This window comes from Corythoichthys intestinalis, chromosome 13, assembly GCF_030265065.1.
Source record: "Corythoichthys intestinalis isolate RoL2023-P3 chromosome 13, ASM3026506v1, whole genome shotgun sequence".
NCBI lineage: Eukaryota > Metazoa > Chordata > Actinopteri > Syngnathiformes > Syngnathidae > Corythoichthys > Corythoichthys intestinalis.
In genome coordinates this window covers 3526268-3541884 of record NC_080407.1, presented here as the reverse complement: position 1 = coordinate 3541884, position 15617 = coordinate 3526268, and positions in this window count along the sequence as shown.

The window sequence follows — 15617 nt, the reverse complement described above, 5'->3', positions numbered from 1 at the left end:
GACCTTAAACTGCGCGATGTTTGGAGCAAAGCGAGGCTCACCTTTCGTGAGCGTCCCGCTGAGTCAGCAAGTGGCACCTAAAGTGAGGACGCCACAACAAAATAACAATAACGCAACACCGCAGCCTCGCAGACGGTTTCGGATGAAGGCGCAACGTTAGAGATTAATTAGCTTCGCCGAGGCTAGCTGCGTATTCCTCCCACCGATGCAAAGCAGTCTTACACCGGTATGATTGAACCACCTTAGTTTTAACGATGCTTCTCTCGTTAATGCATAGAAACGAGGGCACCGCTGACGTTGTTTACGCCGTGGTCTCTTTGACAGCTTTTTCCCAATGCTAGTGAAACCGTTGGGACCTATTAGCGGTCACAAGGCACACCGCAGTCAATATTTTAGTTGAATTGTGAGAAATGTTACTGTTCGGCTTAGGGAGAAAGGTCTAATTATTCGCCGGACTCCAATGTGATTTTTATTTCCACTCGCCTTTAATACGAGAAAGTGAACATCCTTTTCCTGTTTGGACTAATAAAGAGCAAAAGGAGACACTTTTGACTTTTATAAGCCAATTTTTTACCCCTCCGTCGTTTTTCTCTCGTAAAGTCCGGAGCGTCCATTAAATCAGGCTTTCTGCAAACATTTCCCAAATAGCCCTCGCAGGGACCTTTTGGGACAACAAAAATAAGAACAATGGCCATAGTAAGGGCTTTCCTTTTGTTTTTTGTTGTTGTTTTTTTTATTGCTGCGGTAACTGTTCCTGGCAGGAAGTGGATGTTGTGTAGCCAGTAAATACAATATTAGTTATGGAAGAAGGCCACAATATTTGGGAATGAAACTGTCATATACAGTGGTGCAAATAAGTATTTAGTCAACCACTACTTGTGCAAGTTCTTCCACTTGAAAATATTAGAGAGGCCTGTAATTGTCAACATGGGTAAACCTCAACCATGAGAGACAGAATGTGGAAAAAAAGCCCAGAAAATCACATTGTTTGATTTTTAAAGAATTCATTTGCAAATCACAGTGGAAAATAAGTATTTGGTCAATACCAAAAGTTCATCTCAATACTTTGTTATGTACCTTTCATTGGCAATAACAGAGGCCAAACGTTTTCTGTAACTTCACAAGCTTTTCACACACTGTTGCTGGTATTTTGGCCCATTCCTCCATGCAGATCTCCTCTAGGGCAGTAATGTAGTGGGGCTGTCGTTGGGTAACACGGACTTTCAACTCCCTCCAAAGATTTTCTATGGGTTTGAGATCTGGAGACTGGCTAGGCCACTCCAGGGCCTTGAAATGCTTACGAAGCCACTCCTTTGTTGCCCTGGCTGTGTGTTTGCGATCATTGTCATGCTGAAAGACCCAGCCACGTTTCATGTTCAGTGCTCTTGCTGATGGAAGGAGATCTTCACTCAAAATCTCTCGATACATGGCCCTTTCCTATGCACGGATCAGTCGTCCTGGTCCCTTTGCAGAAAAACAGCCCCAAAGCATGATGTTTCTACCCCCATGCTTCACAGTGGTTATGGTGTTCTTCGGATGCAATTTAGTATTCTTTCTCCTCCAAACACGAGAACCTGTGTTTCTACCAAAAAGTTCTATGTTGGTTTCATCTGACCATTACACATTCTCCCAGTCCTCTTCTGGATCATCCAAATGCTCTTTAGCGAACCGCAGACGGGCCTGGACATGTACTTTCTTCAGCAGGGGGACACGTTTGGCAGTGCAGGATTTGAGTCCCTGGCGGCACATTGTGTTATTGATAGTAGCCTTTGTTACGGTGGTCCCAGCTCTCTGTAGGTCATTCACTAGGTCCCAACCCGTGTGGATTTTTGCTCCCCGTTTTTGTTATCATTTTGACGCCACGGGGTGAGATCTTTCATGGAGCCCCAGATCGAGGGAGATTATCAGTGGTCTTGTATGTCTTTCATTTTCTAATAATTGCTCCCACAGTTGATTTCTTTACACCAAGCGTTTTACCTATTGCAGATTCAGTCTTCCCAGCCTGGTGCAGGTCTACAATTTTGTCTCTGGTGTCCTTCAACAGCTCTTTGGTCTTGGCCATAGTGGAGTTTGGAGTGTGACTGACTGAGGTTGTGGACAGACATCTTTTATACCAATAATGAGTTAAAACAGGTGCCATTAATACAGGTAACAAGTGGAGCCTCGTTAGACCTCGTTTGACAGCCAGAAATCTTACTTGTTTGTAGGTGACCAACTACTTATTTTCCACTCTAATTTGGAAAAAAATTCTTTAAAAATCAACCAATGTAATTTTCAGTTTTTTTTCTACATTCTGGTTCATTCACGGTTGAGGTTTACCCATGTTGACAATTACAGGCCTTTCTCATCTTTTCAAGTAGGAGAACTTGCACAATTGGTGGTTGTCTAAATATTTATTTGCCCCACTGTAAATTCTCTCCAAAGGAGCTCTGAAGTTGGTTTAAATGTCCGCTTGAAGTTCAGCAGAATATTCCAACTTGTGCTCTGTTGCCCTTCACTCGTCTCTTATCATTTCTTCCGACTCTTTGTCAGCACTTTCACATCCTCCAAACTCCCCTCAGCCTCAGCCGTCTCTCATTGCTCCCTACTTTGCAATATCCACATTCCCGGCCAAATGAGCCTTTCGCCCCGCGGCGCCGTCTCCGCTTGGCAGAGTAGGAATCTCGGCAAACTCGTTTCCTGCATGCGGCGGCGGTGGAAGTTGATAGGCGTCCATGCTTCCTACTTTACTATTCATGTGACGACATGGAATGGAGGCTTGTCGGGGCTCGATTGCGGGTAGCAGATTTCTGTTTGAAGGCCAGGAGAAGACTAGTATTTATTGTGAATAACCCAAGAATCAAAGTGAAATTCAAACAAGTGTAAGTTTTTATTTTCCATGCCTGAGAAAGATGGATTTTTAGGATCAAGCAACCTCGTGTATAGCCATTTTTACTCTCCACCGAGAAGACTTCATGAGATGGACTCCAATTACTACTAAGCCAAACCATACCACTACACACCAGTCTGAATTTTTCATCATCACCTGTGGGCGGACCGTGGCAGCACTGCGAAAAACTCCACAAGGTCAGGGCTGATCCAAGTGTCTAAGCCTGCCTTCCATCCAATCATCACACCAGATAAACCCAACGGATATACTTCCTCACTGCGTAGTCAATATTTTTGGGTTTCCTCGTAATTGGATGAGTAGGCGTGAATGAAACGGTCGTCTCAGGCAAGGCTAAAAACAGAACAGCTCCCCAAAGAAGGAGGTAACAGCTGGATGCCGGGTGAGAATTACAACTGCAGCTTCTCGTCATCAGGTTGCAGATGGGCAGGAAATAGATAGACACGTAGGAAAGGAAGGGAGTTAGGGGGAAGATCCATTAAATCAGAAGTCTTCCATGGATTTAATCTCGCAATTCCAGCTATCTTTCCCGTTCGGCCTCCTCTCACAGAATAATCTCCATCTTCATTTTCATTGGCTTTGCCATTAAATGTACATGTTAAATGCTGCATGTCTGCAGCGGGTTGCTATGTCCAAGTAGTCAGACATGTAATTTCCCACGGCGACCATCAAGCTCGGGCTCAATCGTAAATTTCAAAAACCTCCGAGACGGTAATTGCCTTAACCTCACTCACGAGGATTTCAAAGCTGTCATTTTTCCATCTCATTTGGCGCAGGAAGTCCGTCACGGGCGGCATTAACCTGCACTTAAGCTAATGCAACCTTCGACGAGTCTAGACAATCTTTAGCACCCGTCCCAGGTGACGAAAGTGACAACGACGAGAGACAAAGTGATACGTTGCTCACTCTTGGCAGGGAATACCCATCCTCGCTTGTTTTTCCCGCCGCTAATGACAGTCCCCAGTTAGTTATGAGAGCGTTCGAAGAGTGAGGTTCAGGGGGAGAAACGAAGGAACGTCACAGTGATTTATCGGCCTCAAACCTCAGCCCGCTGCACCCCGCAACCTCCATCAACCCGCCTCAGAGCTGCCCATTTATCTTTGCGCTACTTGTCTTCAGCGGGAGAAACGTCAGGAAACATTAGTCCGAGGTCTCCATTAACCCGAATCCTCGGAGTCCTTCTGGTAGAAACACGGGATACCCCAGTGAATTGGTTTGAATGCTATGACTGACTCGAGTTGGTGCACTTGACTTGACGTAGCAGAGTTCCTAGAGACATGGCACGCTCCAGTGTGCCGGTTCTATCCATTTTCTGACACCCCAGAGAAATTGCAGACTAAGATGATTTACACTTGTGAACTGCATTACAGACTCAAACAAAGCCTACTCTTACAATTCAGTTGTAGGCTTGTAACTTGATATCTTTTTCGCTATCTTGACTGACTGAAGTTACCAGACTCGTGGGTAACATATCAGCAGTGTTGTTAATCTTACTTTTAAAAAGTAATTAATTACAGTTACAAATTACTTCTCCCAAAAAGTAATTGCGTTAGTAACTCAGTTACCTGAATGTAAGAGTAATTAGTTACTTGGCAAAGTAATTGGTGATAATTTTCATGTTTTTTAAAAAAATCAAAACAAAAACAAAAAACAGGTCACGCAGTGTGAAGTTTAAAGGGTTTTTTGGGACAATTGGCCCTAGCCCAATTCTTTAGCCTAAACTAGACACAGGGGTATTGCGGACATTGCGATTACTAGATAGTATCCTTTGCTATGTGTGGAAGTCATTTAATGTTGTGAATCAACCGTTATAGTTGTTAAAATCTCTCCCGTTATTGCATTAGTTCCCTTCTGTCTACTTTTGACATGTGTAAGTTTTAAAACGTAAAATTTTCATCATTTAAAGATAGATTTAAGTCAAGATTTTGCAGATTTAGAAGCATTTTAGATCAAAGTTACTTAGGTTCGCTAGGAAGGTTCTCTACAACGGAGCCTTCCTGAGAAGTCTACTGCTTTAAGATGGCGGCTGTTTACTAACGCAGCTAGTTCTTTATTATACATGTTGCTAATGCAGCCGTGTCTGTCATTTGCATCTAGTTCTGTATATATGTGATATCTACCGAAGCATCATGTGGGCGTAGTTTGTAGGCTATCGGCGACAGTCAGGCATTATTGGAGCCACCTAGCACAGTAGCATCGCGTTTGCATCGGCGTCACCATCCGTTGCCTCCTCCCCACTCCTGCTCTGCTCTCTTGTCTCCGTGAGTCCGTCTTTCTCAGACTTTTGTCGCGTCAGCCACCAACACAGTGTAACGTTGATAAATGTCAACTGCTGAATCAAATTGCAATTCTTTATTTGTGGGAACTTATTGAACAACACGACTGCTGTCTCCCGCAGCCAGCGCACACATAACCCGCCAGAACAATCGTAACACAGGAAGGCACGTCCCTCGCTCTCCCGCACCTCCCTCACCCCGGTACGTCACGCGGTGCATTCAGGAACATATGCAAACACCCCCGCCATATTATAACCCGATTCGTTACAATAGTAATGCACGCCTTTCCCGACCTCAGTAACGGTAACGGCGTTGCCAAGATGAGAAAATTAAGTGATTAATTTGATTACTCACTGCTGAAGAAAATAACGCAGTTATATTCTAACGCCGTTATTAACAACACTGCATATCAGACTTTACAAAACTTAGTTTTCTGATTCCCTACTATAAAAATGCAAATTTTTGCATGTTTTCTGGCATTTGCCGTTACTTAAACCAACTTTCTTAGCGTAATTAATATGCAGAACCGTAATCTGTGTTTGGTAGGCTCCTCGGCGTTCCTTCCTCTCGCCATATGCTCAATGCAGCTCCGCGCTGTCCTGCAGGAGCTACCTCAGCTTCTGTGACGTGTGCGGAGGAAGCTCGCAGTCGCCCCGGGGTCTCGGCTGACACGAAAACCCAAATAAGGCAGAAATTCTGTCACAACAGCTTCCAGCGGTGGCGGGTTTGCGGGCCCGCGCCGTCTTGAAAGGCAGTGTCTACGGAGAGCTGTGTTCTGAAAGCACTCTGCGCTATGTTTAGGCCACGGGCGGCAGGCGGTAGCATCTCATTGTTGTGCCCACGCTCGATAACGAGCAAAGCGCACCTCAAGAGTCCGAGGTGTGAAAAGAGTAGCCGAGGATTGATGTTATTACTGCAGGGAGCGTTAATGGCACTCTGCTGTCGCCTGATGTGTGTAATTGCACGTGCAACAGCAGGTGTGAATACACGTAGCGGACAATGAGGGCAATGAGGGGATCGCCTCGGTCCAATAACTGCAAGGTGTGAACTGGGGTTACTTAGCAAATGTAAATTGAGCTGGCTTTATTGTATGGTGAAGCCAAGTCACTTTAGCGTCCTGAGTCACTAGAGTCTGTGTTGTTGGCCACCCACAATCAGTTTGATTGTTTTTCCATGGCCATTGACGGCCATTGACATCCAACACATTTCGACTGCGGCGTGCTGGAAGTGATCGTTCACTGTCTTACGAAAATGTTGCTTTTTAAATCTATTCAAATCCATCGGAAAAGTACATATATAATCTCTAACTACTGTCATTTTCGGACTATAAGCCACTACGTTTTCCCTCATTTTGAATCCTGCGGCTATAGTCCAGTGCGGCTTATTTGTTGACTTATTTGGATTAATAGATAGCTTTATTTGAAAGCGGCATCACAAAACTGTCATAAGACCGTCATAATTATGACATGACACTGTCATAGGCATTAATGAATGCTTATGTCATTAAGTGTCATCCGGCAAGTTATGTCACTAACTCCATTTATGTCCATTGGATCTTTTACATTGTTGGGTCTAAAACTCGTTCTTTAACTTAGTTATTTACCCAAGGCAAGCTGACAAAAAGCAGGGCATGAAGTGAGACAGAGTCAGAGAGTTGACGGTTTTCAACCTGCAGGTTGGGAGAGCCAGGAGACAGAGTTCCGCGATCAATGCTGTCTCATCGAAGTCTCTCTCCGAGCTCCCCCGCGCTGCTAACTTTTTTTGAGGGCTTGTTGCTGGGTAGAATACAGTTACAACACTGTTGTCCAACGTGGCAGTTTCGATCGGGCAAGTTCCTTATTCTAGTCATTGACTGAACAGTCACACTCTTGATTGAATTAACAGTCACACTCTTGAGCGGGCAAAATATCTTTGTTTTGAACACACATTTGTACTCAAAGTACTGTAGCTTGGTGGAAAAGTACTGAGACGTTGTGTGATGAATCAACATATGTGTGTGTATCTATTTATCAGCAGAATGTGAGCAATTGCCGGTAATAAAAATGTAAGGACATTATTATGGGCTAAAACTATATTCTTCATAATAGCTTGGGAGTGCGCATATAATAGCTGTGGGAGAGCAAACTGGCATAATATATTCGGCATACAAAAACAAGCTTATCTTACATACATCCATTCAAAAGTGAGATGAGTTGCCAGATAACACTACGTGACATCTGTTATAAGCATTCATTAAGGCTTATGACAATGTCATGACATAATTATGATTGTGTAATGACATTCTAATGACGCCAATGTAAAATAAAGTGTTACCAAATACCATAACTTGCAATTAATGAAACAACTGGAACAGAACTGAAGAAATAATAAGCTCAAAACAGGAATTTTGATTGTTATTTCCATCTGTAGCGCCGCGATGCATGCTAGGAGGCACGTTGGATGACAACATTGTTGACAGCAGGTGGCAGCAAACGTTGACTGTTTCCCCCAAGGGAGCAGTGTTGGCCAAATAGGCTTCTTGAAGCAATGAATTCATGGTGGTTCATTTGGTCTTTTGACAGTCGTATGATGCCGCTGTAGAAAAAAGTGTTCCCGGTTAATATCTATTGGTGTATGTATCCCATAATACAGTGAGGACAGCTGCGGCTTATATTCCAGTGCGGCTCATCTATGAACAAATGCCGTTTTCGTGCTAAATTTAGTGAGTGGCGCCTTATAGTCAGGTGCGGCTTATAGTGCGAAAATTACGGTTATGTATTAGGTGTAAAAAAAAAATGGTATTCACCATTGGCAAATTGTACCAGACAAGGTACAATTACATTTTCTTTCTGTTTTGGAAGAAGGAAAACAAGCTAAAAATTCCTGCTGTTTTGTGAAGTTACCCAAAAAGTCAGTTTCAAGCAAACCCGAGTGCCAGAAAGTATAAATAAAAATCCTTTCCATGCCTCCGAAAAGTGTTTTTGTCATAAACGTCCGCCCACCCCCACGAAGAACAACAAGCAACAAACAAGCGCGCCGGCTGCTCGTCAGCCCGACTGACAGTCGATATTCTCGGCCATTAACGCGTCGCCGCTGACACGCCGCTGTCCCGCGCTGCCTAACGAGCGCTTGCAAATGGCCGCCGGTGACAGGGAGAAACCGTGGCCAATTTTGTGCGAAAACACGCCACCCCTCTAGGCAGCGGCTGTTCTGGCAGGTGTCAGTCGGCAGAGGTGTGTATTGGACGCCCCCGGGCAAGTTGGAATTGTGTGGGTGCGCGCGGTTCGGCGGCTGAGAATCAATTGTCATGTCGGCCCATTAAGTTGATCTCCCGCCGTACGACTTGTCTTTGGAATCACGCCCTATCCAATCACTATTGTGCGCTGTATATTCAGGCTGCCATTATGTTGCGGTGTTCAAACATGGAGTGAAAAAGGCTCTTATGTAATACCCTGCAATGCACCTTGGCCAGTCAGAAACGACAAATGATTTACCGTTGCTGGGGAGTTTAATTTTTTCAAATAATTTCACTTCGCGGACTGATGCACTTTGTAACACTACTTATAGTCATACAGTGGGGCAAATAAGTATGTAGTCTACCACTAATTGTGCAAGTTCTCCCACTTGAAAATATTAGAGAGGCCTGAAATTGTCAACATGGTTAAACCTCAACCATGAGAGACAGAATGTGGAAGAAAAACCCCAGAAAATCACATTTTTTGATTTTTAAAGAATTTATTTGCAAATCATGGTGGAAAATAAGTATTTGGTCAATACCAAAAGTTCATCTCAATACTTTGTTATGTACCTTTCATTGGCAATAACAGGCCAAACGTTTTCTGTAACTTCACAAGCTTTTCACACACTGTTGCTGGTATTTTGGCCCATTCCTCCATGCAGATCTCCTCTAGAGCAGTAATGTATTGGGGCTGTCGTTGGGTAACACGGACTTTCAACTCCCTCCAAAGATTTTCTATGGGGTTGAGATCTGGAGACTGGCTAGGCCACTCCAGGGCCTTGAAATGCTTCTTACGAAGCCACTCCTTTGTTGCCCTGGCTGTGTGTTTGGGATCATTGTCATGCTGAAAGACCCAGCCACGTCTCATCTTCAGTGCTCTTGCTGATGGAAGGAGATTTTCACTCAAAATCTCTCGATACATGGCCCCATTCATTCTTTCCTTTACACAGATCAGTCGTCCTGGTCCCTTTGCAGAAAAACAGCTCCAAAGCATGATGTTTCCACCCCCATGCTTCACAGTGGGTATGGTGCAATTCAGTTTTATTTTTTTCCACCAAACAAGAGAACCTGCGTTTCTGCTAGTGCTGCGACGATTAATCGATTAACTCGAGTATTCGATTAGAAAAAAAATATTCGAATTAAGTTTTGTTGCTTCGAATATTCGTTTAATTAAAGTGGCGTTGAAACGGTTTATTTTGAAAGTGTTTGCATTTCATTTTATTGATTAAGGTGGATACACGGCCCTCTGGTTTGCCTCATTTCACATGGCTGAATCCAACTGCTCCCTGTTAAGACCAAAGTAAGCAAAGTTTTTGTTTGTGCTAATGTGTTTTGTGTTTCTATTAGGGCTGTCAAAATTATCGCGTTAATTAATCACGTTAAAATAATTGATTAATTAACGCACATGCCCCGCTCAAACAGATTAAAATGACTGCAAAGGGAAATGTGTACTTGTTGTGTTCTTTTTGGAGTTTTATTGCCCTCTGCTGGCGCTTGGGTGCGACTGATTTTATAGGTTTCAGCACCCATGAGCATTGTGTAACTAATTATTGACATCAACAATAGCGGGCTACTAGTTTATTTTTTGATTGAAAATTTTACAAAGAACTACAAGTCTTTCTATCCATGGATCGCTTTAACAGAATGTTAATAATGGTAATGCTGTCTTGTTGATTTATTGTTATAATAAACAAATACAGTACGTTGAATGTATATATCCATCTTGTGTCTTATCTTTCCATTCCAACAATAATTTACAGAAAAATAGGGCATATTTTATAGATGGTTTGAATTGCGATTAATTGCGATTAATTAATTTTTAAGCTGTAATTAACTCAATTAAAAATTTTAATCGTTTGACACCCCCAGTTTTAATGCATCTGTATTTTAGTTTACAGGTATATTTAGCGCTTTTTTTTTTTTTTGTGGGAATATGTGTCTGAACCATTTTGTTAAGAGCGTTGTAAAAAAAAAATGTTAGCATTTTATAGCATTTAAGCTAACTGACTTTTGCTATGTAAGTTAGCCAATTGTTCTTTTGTTGTCCATAGACCCTCTTTTCTTTAATTTTTTTGTACCTTTTGAGGCTCAGCTCAGGTGTTTTGATTTTTCATGTTCCTTATCCGATTACTCGATTATTCGAACTAACTAGTTCATCGATTAATCGACTACTAAAATAATCGATAGCTGCAGCCCTTCTGGGAGTTCTGGGATTTTTGCTCCCCGTTCTTGTTATCATTTTGACGCCACGGGGTGAGGAGGGAGTTGAAAGTCCGTGTTGCTCAACGACAACCCTGAAACATCACTGCTCTAGAGGAGATCTGCATGGAGGAATGGGCCAAAATACCAGCAACAGTGTGTGAAAAGAAGCTTGTGAAGAGTTACAGAAAACGTTTGGCCACCGTTATTGCCAACAAAAGGTTCATAACAAAGTAAATCAAACAATTTGATTTTCTGGGGGTTTTTTTCCACATTTTGTCTCTCTTGTTTGAGGTTTACCCATGTTGACAATTACAGGCCTCTCTAATATTTTCAAGTGGAAGAACTTGCGCAATTAGTGGTTGACTAAATACTTATTTGCCCCACTGTATGCTACTACCACATGCCTGAAATGTCCTAAGTAGCAATGCTACTGCCTTAGCGAGACGCCTTAAGTCATCGATCGCTGCCAGCTCTCCCAGTCAAAATGGATTAATCGTCTAAAGCCGTGAAGGGCAGCCAACGAGTTGACAAACTTTCCAATGTTTTTATGAGCAGCTTCGGTTGTTCCACATGGAAGCTTTTAATTTAGGAAAATTAGCTTTTCATCACCGGAGATATTCCATTTGTCTGGTGTGCACGGTATCGGGAGCCGGGGGCATGCTGGGCCCTTAATGGCGCCATCCTGGCAACAATTTTGGGCAGCACTGAGCACGTTTGCCTGTTGGCTCCAAATCATTTGGCCCAGGGTGTCGCTCCTTGCCAGTGTTTACGAGCCGCTTGATGGATGGCGTCCTGGCCGCCGCCTCCTCGCCGCCGGCGAACTGAGCTGATAAGTAAAAACGAAGCGGAGAGGAGGGTCTGTTTGGCTTTTTGGGGAGGGGACGGGATTCAAATAAGCGAGTCGGGGAGATGAATGACTCCTTTTTGCAAACAGCGGGATGTTACGACGTGACCGAAATGTAATAAAACAAACACCAGAGTCATTACAGCGCACGCACGTGTACATACAAATGATTTATATGCCCGGTAACAACAAGAAGTGCTTATGAATAACAAAGCAATTCTAGCTCTTCCAGTGCAATTGACGGTGATAGACGTCCAATCGTTTGGCTCTAATGTGGATTTTAAATGTTTGTCACGAGTGGATGTCCAATCCATTTGAAGTGAGAGTGAGAGTGCGGCAACGAATGAATGAATGTGGGACGTCTATCACAGTCAATGATACAAATACATAAGCAGGAAATTTGAAATTAGACAAAAAGCCAATAAGAAACAATAACATGAGAATTACTAATTATGCAAAACTAGTATACAGTGGTATGAAAAAGTATCTGAACCTTTTAGAATTCCTCACATTTCTACATAAAATCACCATCAAATGTGATCTGATCCTTGTCAAAACCACACAGATGAAAATACCGTATCTGCGTTAACTAAAACCACCCATAAATTTGTAGATTTCCATACTTTAAAGAGGATAGCATGAAAACAATGATAGAAGGGGGGGAAATAAGTAAGTGAACCCCTTGCCTAAAGTTAAAGAGCAATAGATCCCATTTTTACCAAACATTTGAAGTCAGGTGTGTGCCCAATCACTGACGAGTGGTCTAAAGCTGCCTTGCCCACTATAAAACACACACCTGGTAAGAACTGTCTTGATGAGAAGCATTGTCTGATGTTCATCATGGCTCGGTCAAAAAGAGCTGTCTGACAATCTGCAATCAAGGATTGTTGATTTGTATAAAGCTGGGAAAGGAGACAAAACCATCTCTAAAAGTCTGGATGTTCATTAATTGACAGTCAGGGAAGTTGTCTCCAAATGGAGAGTTTGGCACTGTTGCTTCTCTCCCAAGGAGTGGCCATCCACCAAAGATGACACCAAGATTCAGCGCAGAATATTCTGAGAGGTAAAAAAGAACCCGAGAGTGTCTGCTAAAGACTTGCAGAAATCACTGGCACATCCAACATATCTCTTTGCACACATCACTATATGTAAAACCATGGCCAAGAAATGTGTTAATGAGAGGACTCCACAGAGGAAGCGACTTTGCCCCAAAAAAACACATTGTTGCTCGTTTAATGTTGGCAAAAAGGCACTTGGACACTCCACAGGAGCTATGGCAAAGTATTTTGTGGACTGATGAAACCGAAGTTGATTTGTTTGGGAGTAACACACAACGTCATGTGTGGAGGAAAAATGGAATAGCCCACCAACATCAACACCCAATACCCACCGTGAAGCATGGTGGAGGGAGCATCATGATTTGGGGCTGTTTTGCAACCTCAGGACCTGGACAACTGCAATCTTGAATGGAAGAATGAATTCAAAGGTTTGTCAGGATGTTTTGCAGGAAAACCACCTGTCAGATAGTTGAAGCTAAAAAGAGGATGGATGCTGCAACAAGACAATGATCCAAAACACAGAAGTAAATGTACTTTAGAATGGTTTCAGAAGAACAAAATACACATTCTGGAGTGGCCAAGTCAAAGTCCAGACTTGAACCCCATTGAGATACTTTGGCGTGACCTAAAGACAGCGATTCATGCCAGACATCCCAGGAATCTGACTGAACTACAGCAGTTTTGTAAAAAAGAATGGGCCAAGATTAGTCCTGATCGATGTACCAGTCTGATCTGCAGCTACAGGAAGCGTCTGGTTGAAGTTAATGCTACCAAAAGGGGGTCCACAAAATATTAAATGTGATGGCTTACTTGTTTATTTTCCTGTTTTGTCATTGTTTGCATACTATCCTTAATAAAATATGAAAACTTATATATCTTTGGGTGGTTTTAGTTAAAGCAGAGTTTTTTCATCTGTGTGATTTTGACAAAGATCAGCTCACATTTGATAATTTTTTATGCAGAAATGTGAGAAATTCCAAAAGGGTTGTTTACTTTTCCATAGCACTGTATTTACTATTTTATAAATTAAAAAAAAAATAAGTAGGGCTGTCAAAATTATCGCGTTAACGGGCGGTAATTAATTGTTTTAATTAATCACGTTAAAATATTTGACGCAAGTAACGCACATGCCCCGCTCAAACAGATTAAAATGACAGCAGTGTAATGTCCGCTTGTTACTTGTTTTTTGGTGTTTGGCGCCCTCTGCTGGCGCTTGGGTCCAACTGATTTTATGTGTTACACCATGAGTGAGCATGGTGTAATTATTGACATCAACAATGGTGAGCTACTAGTTTATTTTTTGATTGAAAATTTTACAAATTTTAATAAAATGAAAACATTAAGAGGAGTTTTAATATAACATTTCTATAACTTGTACTTACATTTATCTTTTAAGAACTACAAGTCTTTCTATCCATGGATCACTTTAAATGAATGCGAATGTTAATAATGTTAATGCCATCTTGTTGATTTATTGTTATAGTAAACTAGGGCTGCAGCTATCGAATATTTTAGTAATCGAGTAATCGACTGAAAATTCTATCGATTAATCGAGTAATCGGATAAAACAAATATATTTTTAGGTGAAGAGCAATTATTAATATATATGAGAAAACAAGACATTTCATCTAATCCTGAACCATTTTCCGTCAATCAATGTCTTTATTTTCGATGTATATTGTTGAAAACAGCCAACAGTTGCATCTCAGATGTAACTACAATAAAAAATAAAAAAAAAAGACTAATTCACTTCTTTCACTCAAAAAACCTTTACATCTTATTGAAAAAATAATAATATATATACATTAGCCACGCATCGAAAGTGGTCATAATTAATAATTAATAATAATTGATAATAATTAATAATTAAACCTCGCCCTCCGCAGGGCTAACGTTACGTGAGCTAGTGACAGTAACGTTAATCTTATTTATTAGCGCTTAGCGCTCTTTATTAGCGCTTAGCACTCTACTGCTTTAAGATGGCGGCTGTTTACTAACGCTGCCCAGACGCGGCCGAGTCTGTCATTTCGCATCTAGTTCAACATACATGTGAGCTCTATGAGACGCATCAGACGCTACCTGCTACCAACGCAGCGTCGTGCGGGCTAGTATTTAGCAACGTCGGCGTCGATTGTAGCGGCTGTCGGCTGCAGTAAGTTTTTTTTTTTTTGCTTCTTCCTCTACGCACATGACATCAGCGCGTTGTGCCGCATTAAAAGTAGTCCGAGCAAAACCTGATGCTTAGAGCTGTCAAAATAAACGATTACTCGAGGTGAACAAAATTACTCGGATCAGTTTTTAAACTCGAGTTACTCGAGTTGCTCGAGTATTCGTTTCAGCTCTACAATAAACAAATACAGTACTTATGTACCGTATGTTGAATGTATATATCCATCTTGTCTTATCTTTCCATTCCAACAATAATTTACAGAAAAATATAGCATATTTTATTGATGGTTTGAATTGCGATTAATTACGATTAATTCGTTTTTAAGCTGTGATTAACGCGATTAAAAATTTAAAGCGTTTGACAGCCCTAATAATAAGAGTTACTAAGTCAACCCTATTCAAAGGAATATTCTGATATATAATCGGTAGAACCTACTATAACATAATTAAATAATGCAATAAATGCATTCTAATTGGCTACATATCCCGGTGACACAAGTGCGAGTTAAAAGCAGCAAGTCATCTTTCTAAAAGCACCGCAAGCTGACCCCCGAGCCACCGACGCGCTCGTTTGACCGATACCGGCGCTTATCATCTTGTCGTTGTTCCCTCACAAAATAGGACAACCTTATTAGGAACCCGGCGACTTGTTGCTATTTCAAGCGTCGAGTGCCTGCGGGTATATGTATGCAGACCCCAAGAGGTGTCCGTTGAAAAACGAGGCACTCTACTGCCCCCTCTAATTGAGGGGAGCGTGACAAAACGGCCAGGAGTGATTGGACGTCTATCCCCGTCAATGGCAGCCAATGCGTTAAAGAGAGTTTTACTTCGCTCCTGTTTTTGGACTGAAAAACGTGCAAAAAAAAAACTACGAGAACAAGACGAAGCTCTCGGAACGCTTGCGTTTGTGGAAAAGATGACCCATTGATTTTTTTTCATGGTGTTGTGCATCTGTGATCTAAAA